This window comes from Protopterus annectens, chromosome 3.part1, assembly GCF_019279795.1.
Source record: "Protopterus annectens isolate FY-2018-M chromosome 3.part1, PAN1.0, whole genome shotgun sequence".
Classification (NCBI taxonomy): domain Eukaryota; kingdom Metazoa; phylum Chordata; order Ceratodontiformes; family Protopteridae; genus Protopterus; species Protopterus annectens.
The window spans coordinates 164,690,014-164,704,133 of record NC_056732.1 but is presented as its reverse complement, the minus strand read 5'-3'; the positions used below and the strand labels follow the sequence as shown (position 1 = coordinate 164,704,133).

At 36.5% G+C, this 14,120-nt stretch overlaps 1 protein-coding gene across 1 annotated transcript in view; it reads left to right on the top strand.

Moving 5' to 3' along the window:
• Positions 1-14,120, top strand: part of ZNF438 (zinc finger protein 438) — a 1,581,053-nt gene that overhangs the window by 1,289,079 nt on the left and 277,854 nt on the right. The gene's annotated exons all lie outside the window — the stretch shown is intronic.

Here is a 14,120-nt window from a genome sequence, read left to right as displayed (position 1 = left end):
TTGCTTTAAACATGTTTCGCTTAATTAATAACTCTTTTGTGCTGCTCGCTTGTTTAATAATGCAGTTTGTGCCCTTGTAATGCTCTGCTTTATCTCTTTTATAAAGTAAACTGTTCATGCAAGTTTTCATTACCTTTGGTTCTTTCCTGGCTCTTTTTCATGCTCATTTTCCTTACTTTACCTTCACTGTTATCTCTGCATCTCATGGCTACAAATATGAATCTCTGGAATCCCGGTTCTGACACCATGTCACTCGTCTTGTCTCGATGTAATAGACTAGTCTTCGTGAGTTCTATTCAAGCATCTTTATTATGTACAAAGACATTATGGTTATAGCTATTAACTTTAACTTAGGTTACCTGTATACAGACTAACAACATTCATTCTCACATGCTTACTCTCTGGCTGCACTTTCAAAATGTCACTAAACACAACACATGCGCTGTATTTATATGTGCACGTTCATCACTTGCTATGCTGCTTAAAGACACGTACACACTGTGCTCTACAGACAGCTCAGGGATTATTTAGATAATACAAAGGCTGAAACAAATCTTAGCAGCCTTTTGTTTCTTTTCATCCCAGGACATTGAGTTTGGCAGTTTCTAAGCAAACCATCTCCTACTGGATTTCTAATGCCATTTCTTTTTGTTATTGTTTTATGGTAAACAGCTTTCTGCTTCAGTTCAAGGTCATTCTAAGAGGGCAGAAGCCTCTTCTGGAGCTTTCTGCAAAGGTTTAGATACTGCATTCATCCTTGAAGTTGCTATTTGGTCCTCAGTCCACACATTTTCTAAACGTGGATGTCATTTCCAGAACCAGGGCAGGATTTGCCAGGGCTATCCTTCATGGATTTGTGGAGGGCATCTTTGTGCCATTCTTGGTAGTAGCTTTGGTAATTTCCCATAAGGAAGAACATAGTACAGTCATGTAAAATCTTACCATAACAGTAGATGTCCTTCTTTTCACTGTTGCAGTATTCAGACCCCCCATCCCTCCCTCCTGCCCCCGTTTTCTCTCTTTCTTCTGTTGGGAACACTTTGCCAGCTGTTCTTACCGTACTTATGTTCTGTTTCTCTTTCCCTCCTGGTGTGCATGCTCTCCTTTCTCCTGGGGTTGCTGTAATTCTCCAGGGCACTTCAGTTCTGAATATTGGGAGTGTATACATCACCTTTATGCTGTACACCTGCATGGCAGCATATATCTGACATACTATGCTGGGAAGATGTAAAAGCTTTGGTATACTTGATGGATGTTGGGCTATCCTTGGCATTAGATTCCCTATGTGCTGAATACTGCAGCTGTGTTATGGTAAGATTTTACACAACTGTACTTTGCACATACAGCAAAAAACTAATTAGTTAAACAGACAGAACACTTACAGAAAACCTCTAACTAAGCTAAGTAAATACTCTGGCTGTCAAATGGAAGAGGTGAAATGAAGTACAATGCAAATTTGAGAAATAGCATAATGAGGGAGAGCACAGACAGGCATTACAGCAGTGGAATAAAGAAAAAGTATATGTGTAAAAGAATGTTCGTCACAAACCCTGGCCTTGTGGTGGATTTAATGTATGACTAAATCTCTTTAGAATTTGAAAAAGGATCCAACCACCAAAGTATAGGATAAATGTACTATGCATGTAGACTGTGTAGAATGTTTTGTCATTATCGTGTAACACTAAATAAATATGTTGTTTAAATAGTAAAAAAAAATGGAAAAGAGGAAAAATATTTTACAGGTAGGTAGCACTAACACAGATGTGGACACCATGGTTTTCTATGAAAGACTGGTGCAGCTGAACGCTTTAGCTTATTATCCTTTATCCACAGAAATTTGAGAAAACTTCCTAATAAAATGACTGATATGAATGTCTGCAGTATTACATTAAACACTGTTTAACTGAATGTTTTATACATGCCCCTGAAGCTTATAGGAACAAGTTTAGAAAACATAAAAGGCAGAGGATAGTGTTAATGATTTTGTGATTGAAATAATCACTCTGTTCCCATAGGTAAGTGAATGAATGAATATCAAATGTTGGGAGTCTTTATGGTATAAGAATAAGTGTTCAGTACGTTTCCTGAGGCTGCAAGAGTCTGGTTTGCAGATTGGGAATACTGGGGAAAAGGTTGACCTCTATTTAGCCAGCAGGGTACAACTGTATAAGAAGAGGGTACCCAGCATTACACATAGGTATAAGGCAACCTGTGCAGCAGTCCAAAGCTTCACAGCAGATTGCACAGAAAAAAAAGAGCCACTGGCTTCGTATAATCTTATAAAGGCCCCAAAGGTTTATGATGAAAAAGGTTATTGACCTAAATATGTTAGCTACCATGACAGACTAGCTCTGTCCTTGTTCTCTGTCTCTTATAGACTCATGTTTGGTGATCTGTCTGTGGAATTCTGTGCCATCAAAGAATCCACTCTAATGGCTCTCACGTATCCTCAAATGGCAAACTACACAAATACCCAAAGTAAGGATAGGCACCTCCACTAACATAAGTAAAACATGTACCCAGTGTTTGACTCATCTCTGGACCAGATTGCCCCTGCATGCTAAACAGAGTGACATTCTTGTCTCCTTCAAGACTAACCTTAATGATTGGATTGGTATCTACAAGTTCATCTCCAGTCTGACATCTTTTTCCCCCTGGAAGTGGGGAGTTACCACTTGGAGGGTGGTAATTTGGCAAGGCACTCATGTTTTTTAGATGTACTTGCCTTGTAGTTCCTGTGATCCTTAGTACATGCCAAGGGGCACATTAGAAAGCTAACAGATGTAGCATTGCAGCGGTGACGGGCTGTCTTGATACTGCAGTTGTTCCAGATTATGACATGGTCCTCTACTTTTCCTGTAGGAATAGTACATTAGACATATTTAATAAACCTGTACTTGTTAGACAGGAACATTACTTGGCAAGGAAATCCATCCATTTAAGGACATGTGAGGAGTACTTTACAGGTGCTATTTGCCCTGGTTCATCTGAACTGGGAAGGAAGGCAGGAAGCTGCACAAGTGACAGTACCTGATGATATCACCATAAGTATTGTAATAGGTAATGACTTCAATACATAGTACCTTGTGCCCATGTAATTACACACAGACAGCCATGAATACAGTCACACGAGGAGAGTAGCAGGGTGAGACCTAGCCAATGCCATCTAACAGTAATTGGTGGTGTAACTACCTCAGAAAAAGAGTCACATAGTAGCAAGAAGCCCAAACAGGTGTCAAAGAGTACTGGACTTTCTCTGGAAGGAATTATTTCAGGGAAAGAGAGAGATGGTATCAGTAAACATAACAGTAAACATAAGAGTTCCACTGAAAGAATAATTAAAAGATCACTAAGAGTTTTCAGAAAAGCACAACTCTTGGATTCCACATTACAAAACTTAAGGTAGGTAGCCACAGATAGCCATAGTCCTCAATTCTAATCCTAAAGGGCAAGGGGAATCTATACTAGAACAATGTGTCGTTGCTGCACAGAAACTAGACTCTAGAAGGGTTGTTAGAGGGAAAAGTGGTGTAGCAGGTAGTAGACGTAAAGGTTTATCATGAGAACTTCTAGCTGTAGTTTGTAATATTCCTTTTTCTGACTATATAGTCAGAAAGTGCCCATAAAGGGGCTAATGCTAAAGTATTATTGACTAGATATTGCAAAACTTGTGAATAGTATCTAAAAGCTTGTAAGCAGGAAAAGATAAAATCAGGCTGTACGCAACCTTTAGAACAACATATAGACACAGGGATCCAGGGTCTATATTAAATTCTCGATAGCCGACAATGTCGAATCTGACATTGTCGACATGAGAAAAGCGAAACTGCAGAACATTGAACAAGTAAACAAAAATCTCCGTAAGGGGAGATTTCCCTTTACTTCAATGTAGTGTTATCTCGGAGTTGGTATATTTAAGTAGCGGTGGGTGGGGGGGGGGTGCAGGGGGGCTTGCCCCCCTGCCTACACTGTTTAGTTTTTTTTGTTGTTTTTATTTCTTTTTTTGTGAACATTCAATGTTTTAACAGTTCGATCATTAAAGGTCGACCTTTATTGGTTCAAACTGTTAAATATTCGATGTTCTAATATAGACCCGGGATCCAATGAACAATCAAATGGGCAAAGTAACGCCCAGTAGAAATGACAGAAGTGTTCTACCTTCTTATTAGAAACACACGAGTATCTTTCACAACAAAGAACTGGGTGAGAGTAACTTGAGATGCACATTTTACCACAAGCTTTTGCTTGATGTTGTATAGACAAAAACTTACCCAAGTCTAGGAAGAAGGGAGAAACGTGAAACAGTATAATAAACTGTTAAAAATATAATTGTTTTTCAGAAGGTAAATGGAGGAAAAGTGAATTCTAGGCTAAAGGGTATTACTTTGTTTAGGACTTCCCTATAAGTATTTAACTGTGGAAACAAGACATCAGCGCCCAAAATTCAAAGCTGAAGCCCACAGGAGATCTTGCAAGAGACCCATACAAATAGGGAGAGACACTGTCGGCTGAGGAGTTGCTGAATTTTTGTGCTGGTGCATGCACAGTGAGAAAGAGCTTCCTGTAAGAACTTTGTAAATTCTGTTTTGATTGACAGCTTGTGACAGATATGGTGCAGTATATCTTCAACTAAAATTAGTTAGAGTGTACAGTGGTTGAGAGAGATTGTAATAGGTACTGGCAAGTTTTAAATTTTTATGGCTGATGATTTATTTATGAATTTAACCCCCCCCCCTTTTAATAAGATTTGAAATACCCCATGTACTTCAGGAAGAAACATTTTATATATATATATATATATATATATATATTTATTTATTTTTTTATTACTATGTTTTTGTCGCTATTAAGTATTTGGTATCTGCAAATTTGGATTTTAAAACATCTTTTTCCCCCTTTTAATAAGATTCGAAATATCCCCTTTGCTTCAGGAAGAAAATGATTTATATATATATATATATATATGTAATTTCGACATACTGATATCCCAAAATTCAGTATTTCGAAATTACATAGTTGAAAACTCAAAGTTCGGAAACCGGCAGAAGCACAAATTCAAAATCCTGAAGCACGAAGATGTTGAATTTCCTCTTCCCCTGGTGTGGTGTGTGGATGTATTAGTTGAATTTAGGTAAGTTTGTGTGTGTAAATGTGTTGGTTAGGGGCTTTAGTTTAGGCTTTAGGCTTTGCTTTGGCAGTGGGTAGAGTTTATATATCCGTTCATCATAGTCCTAGTCAAAAATTTTGTCAATCAAATTACTCTGACCTTGCAGTTCTTCAAAATGGAGATCAACATGATATAGGTGGCTTTTTTAGTTTAAACTGTCTGTAAACCGATGAGAAGGGTTGAAATAAAACAGGAGCATTCTCCCAAAGAAGCATATGACTGTTAAACCACAAGGGTTAGTACTGCTATTAAAATAATGGCATTGTCATATATTATAGAGCCCCCTTCCGTCCTTCACCATAATGTACTTCCATAACAATTAAACTGCTGATTGTAGAGGATTTGTTGATAAGAGTAACAGACAGATATCTGTGTAGAGCAACAATAGAAGATGTAGTGATTCTTGATTTATTGGTGCTAATATATTATACAGTAGAAATATAGTTAAGAATATGACACTGAGTTCGATGGTAGTTTTGGTTATAGCAAATTCTACCAATTTTCATTTTTATAACATTTGTAATTTATATACAATAACAGTGAAGAAGAAGACGTGTATTGTGCAATGACCATGTCTTTTGAATATCTTGTGAAGGCCTGAAGAAGGTACATAGTTGATCTTTTTTCATGTTATTGTAAGCAGACAAGTGCCATGCTTGAGGTCCTTCTTAGAAAGAGGACAATTAAACAACTTGGGCCTGAGTTCTGCAGAGATTCTCTCCTTTTTGGATATACTGTTATACATCTGATATGGTAAATTGGAGATCACAATGTATTGAAATCCTATAGCAGGAAACATTTTTGTTGTCTTTGAGTACACATCCAGCATATTTAAAAATAGTTCTGTCTTATGTGTATATATCAGGACACAAACAATTTATTCTAGTGAAGTATATTTTCATTTGACTGCAGCACAAGTTACCAATAAGTTATTATTTCAGAGGGGCTAGAACACATCTGTTTTAAAAGGGCATGTGATAGGCAGCAGTCTTGTCCAGGTCTAGGTTACTGAATGGGAAAATTAGAGAGGGCTTCATTATAGTGGTGAAGGTCCGTGTAATGAAGTCTTCTTTGTTACAAAGTATGCCCAAAAGATTGAGTAGCTTGTAATGAGAATTAAGAAACATGATGCAGGATGGTGTTTTGAATGAAGTATTATCACCCCAATTGAGACTCTTCTATAAAAGCTTTCAGAACCTGAATAATAAGCTGGTTTGTTTGACACCATCACAGGAGAAAGAGGCAGCCTTTTCGAGAAGATATCCATAATCATCTTATGGCATTTTTTCAATCTGTCCATATGTTCTTTCTCAAAAAATTATACTTTTCAGTGCTTTTAAAATATGTGATCCATTTGTTGTAGTTTTTAGACCAAAGGTTCCTTGTGATGTGTTCTGCATGGGAGAGAAAAAAAATGAGAGTACATTTTTAGATTAATAATAATGCATCCCCCTTGAGGCCTAACTTAGCATTGGTGTTGGTCTTGTGCAGTTTATTATTTAATGTTGTAATTGTAGGTAAGCATGAATGATGCTGTGTGAAGGCAAACACCAAGATACCAGTGTACACATTATTGGGAACCAAGTCTTTTATATATGTTTTTGTGGTTGCAGGTTGTGACTGGAGTGCTTATGACTGTATTGAACCTACTACCATGTTTCTCTGTTTGCAAACATCTCAGAGCATTATTAGAACAAGTATTGTACTTAGAACACACCTTAAAGATTACCACCAGGGAGAATCTCAGACAGGAAGATCTAATAATAAATATTAAAAAGGCAAAATTTGTATTGCATGGAGATAGAAACAAGAAAAGAATAGTTAAAATACAAGCTGTGAAAAAGGTTAATTTTCTTTATACTTAAGGATGATGATTCCTTTTTAGACCTGTAGATTATGTTTCCACAAGCAGACACTGGAAATTATTTAAGGAATGTATACAAGCAAAGATAGAGAAAAATAGTGACTGCCTTATGGAGGATAGACATGAATGTGTGGGAGATTATTACAGCCCCTTTGATTAAGGTACTTAAAGCAAAGGTCTACAGAATGATAACCTATGGGGAAGAACTCCAGGCAAAAGATAATATGAAAAGTATTTCTCTTGTGTATGAAATTGTTTGAAGGATATTAAGATGTCTTCCATCCTTCCCCTCTGTTATCTTAGAGAAGAGCTTAGCTTAACCCATAAAAGAACATTGGCAGCCATACAAATCCTTGCCACCTGGCCTAAAATGAATAGAAAACAGATGTCTATCACATGTCAAGAATTGTAAGAAGAGAGCATTTGGTGAAATAAAGATATTAGGAGAACTCTTTATAGTTAAAAGGTAGCAGAAATATTACAACTATGTGGTTACACATTTGAATGCAATATCTGTCTAAGAATGTTACCTTGAGTACTTGTTACATGTAGGATGTCAAAAGAGCAGCACAATCTTTTTGGATACATCAAATTCAGTACAAGCACTAATTAATAACTACAGTATTGCAAACGTATATGACCCACCCTCTAGAGAATTTGAGATATAGTTTGGAAATCAATGGCTGATTAGGGTAGAGGAAAACAGAACTGAGAAGAATTGCATCAGCTACATACGTAAAGAGGAAGATATTTTTATATACTGGCTGAGTGTCCAATATTTATATTTATATATATATATAATATATATATATATATATATATACACACACACATAGATATATATATATATATATATATATATATATATATATATATATATATATATAAGGAAACATTTCTATACCTCTTTGGTGTTAAGCATGAAGGAGATCTAGTATGTGATAAAGAAATAGCTATGCTTCATTTTCTGTATGAAAGAAGAATTGTCTCTTAATAAGTCATCACCATCCTCAGTGCCATTCCAAAAACCAAAAAGAAAATTATTCCAGGTAATGAATAACTAATGTTACTTAATAGAAAGTAGTATGGAATCATTGAGACATGCTCACATAGAGAATTATTTGATGGATTTATTAAATCGAAACTATATTAAATTTAGCAACTTTTGAATTTCTCTTTATGGAAGCACCCTTGTTAGGTATTTTATTTGGAATACCTACAATCCATAAATGTTTGCATAATCTGACTTTTAGACCTATAGTTTTGGCTAAGAAAGGTAAAACAGTGACAATATTATGCTATTTAAACTATTTGCTGAATCTGCTCACAGTAAAAAAAAAAACAATATTTTTGAGGGATTCGTGGCAATTTTTAGATTTATTGAAAACCTGTGTTTTTAGGAACTGAAACTATGTTGGTCACTGTAGATATCATGTCACTTTATACGTCGATTGATCAAGTAATGGTCATCCAGTTTGTAAAGAATTTTTTTACTTATTACACTAATTTTGGACATGTTATGACCAATACTATATATGCCAGTTGTTAGAATTGGTGTTAAAGAATAATTTCTCTACTTTTGATCAGAAAAGTTATCGACAAACTTGTGGGTTTGCTATGTGTGCAAAGGTTTCACCGGCTTTTGCTATTTTAGTACTAAGCTGGTGGGAGTTGTCAGTTTTGACTAAATTGGAAGGCTTTAAGTATGTATCTTTTTACAGGAGGTACATAGATGACTTTTTTTTTTTTTATTTGGAATGGGTCTGAAGAAATTTTTTTTCCTTCCCGGAGGATAGTAACTCTAATGGTACAGGGTTGAAGTTTGAGTTGAATAGTGCAGGTGTTAGTCAAATGTTTGGATCTTTGTATTACAATGGATACTTATAAGAAATTGTTTTCCAGCACTAGTTATAGAAAAGACACCTACACCAATAATTTTTTGCACTTTCAAAGTATGCACCCCACATTTATGATGATCAATTTGATACATGGGCAAATAATTCACTTGAGTAGACTTATTTCTGATGACAGATTGTTTTGTAGAGAGACAGACAAGTTGATTTATATGTTTGCCCAGAGAGGGTATCCACATGCAAAGTTATTGCTTATTAAGGAAGAAATTAAAAAAGCAAGGGTGGACAGATTTTTCCTGTTTTGATCAGTGGATTTACCCCTAAGGAACAGAAACAAATGGACTGTACATCTAAGACTTGTGCTTTTCCTGTTCCTATCTGTGTTGATTCACAAGAGATTAAAAAAGTATTGGTCAACAATTGGAAGGTCATTCTAGGGAACAGTGATTTAGTGAGAGTGTTGGGAGATTACCCTTCTTTTATTTATAAAAAAGTTGTTAATATCAAATCTATGTTAGAATTTGGTGAATCATCCCACTTCACTGTTACTTGTGGTTCAAGGGCACATATCCCTGTTATAATTGTAAACAGTGTGGATTCATTGATTCATCACAAAAACTATTCTGACCACCTTAAAAAAACAGTTTATTGTAAGGGTAAGTATAGTTGTAAAAGTTCAGGGATAGTTTATTTAGCCTCCTGTTGTTGTTGTGTATTTCAGCTTTTCCCAGTTAGGGGTCGCCACAGCGGAACTACGGTCCGCTAATGATTGGCAGTAGATTTTTATGTGCTGAGTTGCCAGCTCTGACGCACAACCTTCAACGAAGATACGCCCATTCACGCATGTCCCCCCACCACACAGAAGACGCTCTAGCTGAGAATCGAACAGGACATCTTACTACGCTACAACTCAGCAACAACGCTACCGCAGCACCACCACAAACTGTAAAACTTTTTATGTAGGGAAAACTACTAGAGCCCTGTACAAAAGGATTTATGAACATCAATTGGCTATAAAGAAAAAAAACATTACTAATGCTTTGGCAAAGCACTCTAATGAGTGTAGGGACTTTAGGAAATTATATTTTCTTTGTTCTAGATTTTGTAAACCAAGTCCGCTGTATAGCAGATTTTAACACTGCCTTGGAAATCAAAGAATTAAAATGGCAAGTGTTTTTAAATGCAGAGAGGGCTCTGGGATTGAATGGGACATTAAATATTAAATGTTTGTTAAAAAACAAATTATGTATATATTTTTAACTTTTTCACATTTTTGTTATACATTTCGCATTTCTTAATGACATTTTTAAGCAGTGTTTTTCTTTTATTCTTTTTATTTATTGTTTAATTGATACTAGCTGTTCACTGGATAAGTAATTAATGCATTCAGTGTAAATTTCTTGATGTAATGTTTGTCATCTGTTCTGATGAAGTTCGTGGCATTAAAACAAATGAAAGTGCTTAACGTACAGTTGCTTTAGTGTTTTTTTGAGTCCCTCCAGCACGTTTTTATTTTGTATAGTCTAACATTTATCGCATTGGTTTGGTGATGCTTTTCCTTCTTGAAAGAATTCAACAGTTCTTTGATGACCTTTGTAATGGTTATAGAGATATGAATGTCAGCAGTGGCACTGCAGTAGTTTACGTAGAATAAGTTAATCTCAGGAAGACGTTAGATGTTTAAATTTTGACTTAAGTTCTGCAAAAGTATAAATGTGTGCTAAAATGAAACATAAAATGGGGCTTCCAGATTGCTTACCTATTAAATTTTGTAAATGGAGAGGCCAACAGCTATGTGATTATTAGCTAAACTGTTTAGTATAACCAGTGACAACAAATCAGTTGTAGATTTAAAGAAGATAAAAGCAACAGTCCGCTTTCAGGCCTGTAATTCCACATTTGTGATTCTGCAGTTTATTCCAAGAGTACATGTTCTCAGCATTAAGTCTCCATGTCAGACCTACAACCCCTTTGAGTGTTCTTGCCTTTAAGTTTAAGTGTTTCCCTTTGGTGACCACAGATGCACTCCCATGGCTGCACTACTTTAGGTACAAGCAAAACAAAAGACACACACACACACACACACACACACACACACACACACACACACACACACACACGCGCGCACACACACACCCACCCACCTCATAAAAAATACTTGAGAAAAATAATTTTCTGCATTTGTTGTTGCTATCCGGTTGATCGTTCCAGACCCAGGGATCACACTTCCCACACATAGCTGCATGCTGCAGCAGCACAGCGAGTGTGCTGTGTACCACTTCTCATTCTCACTTTGTTTTGAAAATGGCCCTTTCACTTTATTTAACACAACATTTGCTCCTTACCTCACTACTATGTTGTAACAGGTATTTCCGAATATCTTTCTGAGCTGTTCAAGTGCTTGACATCATTGACTCACTAATTGGATTGTGAGTTATCTGTGCAGCTCCAGATGGAGCCAGCTGTATTATGTTGTCAGCACAATGTTCCTAGCTGCACACTGTTTAAAAAGTGTGTAGTGAACAGCTAGGTAGCTGTTTATCAGTAATGTGAGTAGCTGAGATACCATCAGTGTGGTTTTATAATATATACCTTTTTCCCCTGTCTCCTGCATGATTAGTTATTGGTGATCTTACCTTATTTCTGTTACTGCTGCTACGTACAGGGGTAAGGAATGTACTTGTGACATTTGCTTCTCTGTTGCGCAGGCTATTGCTGTTTTTAAGAGGCAAAACTATTCAGAAAATTATTTGAAACCATTAAAGGCAGAGGTAGATAGTTCAACAATTTCAGCAATTTATGGGGCATGATATTTTTATATCTGTGCGATTTGTTGTGTGTGTGATAAGTGGGATTTTATATTTATCCTTCACCAGCAAAAATTAAATCATATAGTGTATTGTTACTTGACTGAATATTAGCAATTTCTGTGCTAAAACATTTTGTAACTGTGAAGATAATTTTTCTTATAATAGTATATATTTTTTGTGTTCTTTGTAAACAAAAATTGAACATAAGCAGTGTGCAGTCATTTGCCACAGTGTCCAGAAAGCACACAAATTTATTAATAATACATATGTATGTTATGTAGAATTTTACATTGAGAGTTTGTGTGCATGAGTGTAGTTGTCAGAACACAGATAATGCAACTGTAAATCGATGCACTACAAAATGTGTTTGTGTGTGAAAGAGAACGCATATAAATGAGCAGCAAAATACATTTTATAGTTATAGACACTGATGCTGAAAAAGGTGTGTGTGTTCTGTGTCACATTTAATACAGACTGTTGTACCTACTTTCATTATAGTCATTTAGGAAGTATGCAAGATGATTATGAGCTGCCTTGCATACTTCACAACACCAGTCTGATACACAGACCTCCCCATCACTGCTTAGGATCGGCACTGTGCACCCCAGGCAGTGAGGTCTGAAGTGCCACATACAAAAGTGGTACTCAGTGGGAAGGGTCTGTGTAAATTACCTTCCTAGCACATTGCCCAAATGTAGTACGTGGGTAGTTTGTGATTCATGGACACCAAAACTATACAAGTACAGGAAAAGTATGCTAGATTTTTGTGGTGCACACCCATGACTTTCTATGATAAGAACCTTTCCAGATGGAATCGATCCATGTCAGACAACACAGATAGCTGACGGATGTAATCGGTGCAGTTTGTGGATTAGCATGTGCATGTATATGTGTCTGTGAATGTATTTGTGAGTATTGTAATCGCAAGTGAGTGAGTCCGTGGGTTTCTATGTATGAGTGCTGGTGTGTGTGTGTGTGTGTGTGTGTGCATGTGTGTGTGTGTGTGTGTGTGCATGTGTGTGTGTGTGTGTGTGTGTGTGTGTGTGTGTGTGTGTGTGTGTGTGTGTGTGTGTGTATCCTGCTATGGGGGATGACGGACTGTGTTTTCCATTTGGTACTTTTAGCTTTTCCAGATGCACAATAGAGCCATTTTACAGATTTGCAAATTCCTGAGTAAAGAGATGATGCCCTTAAGATAATTTGGATGGCTGTAAATTATATTTAACACAGAAATGCAAATTAGCTCATCTCTGCAGGGTAAGTTGTACTTCACTGCTCTTGCTATGAATCCTAGCCATAATATTCTGTATGAAGAGGATTGGAAACAATTCATATTGTATAACACAACAGGAAGTTATAATGCTAGGGCAGAATTCTTGTCTCTAGGTACTGCTGAAAGCTCTGCTCCCATATCAGATGGGAATTTTTAAGTAGGAACTAAAATGCTATAAGAAACCAACAAGCTTTGCAAATGGCCTAATCTGAAAAAAAAAGAACAAACTCTACTTAGAGATTTGCAGTTTAATATTCAGAGCATTTTCCATCTTCTATAGAACTGACAAAGTTGATCAAATTACAGAAGATGAAAATGCTCAATTGTGGTATACACTAAACTGTTTTAAGAGTATATAATTGGAGTTTGTTCTTATTTCACTTTTGGGATACTGTTTTCTTCTGTTATTTTATTGAAATAAAGGAATGTTTCTTTTTTCTAAGGTAAGTTTTGCAGTTTGGACTTCTGTAGAAATCTTTCACACTGTGATTTACCTTTCATATCTACTCTTTAATAAAAATTTCAATAAATGTTATTGCAACTGTACCGTGCTGTGCAAATAGTGTCTGTCTAGAAAGAGGTACCACCAAGCCCATAAACAGCACTGTCCTTTCTCCCCCACACTGTAAATGTGAGTGCATGCCGTCAGCTGTTGCCTTCTCTGTTGATTTCAGTTTGCATTTTAGAATAGGATGACCTTTATGAGTGTCTAACACAATCCTAGCAAGTATTATTTTTCAACACCCACACATATCATGCTTGCCAGCAGAGGAGAATGATTTAAAAGTTAAAACAAAGGTTAAATTATTTGGTGGTTTTAAACCTCTTTCTTGTTTTGCCTTCTCTTTAATCATGTAACAGTGTTTTGAAAATTCTAGATAAACTTGTTATTACAACTGTTAATGCCCATATTTTACTTGGCTAGCATTATTAGCATTTCTGAAACATATTTTATGTTACTGTGCTGCAGTGGTGGTGCTGCGGTAGCGTTGTCGCCTCACAGTAAGACGTTGTCCTGCTCAGTTCTCAGCTAGAGCGTCTTCTGTGTGGAGACATGCGTGAATGGGCGTACCTTCGTTGAAGGTTGTGCGTCAGGGCCAGCAACTCGACACGTAAAAATCTACTGCCAATCATTAGCGGACCGGAGTTCCGC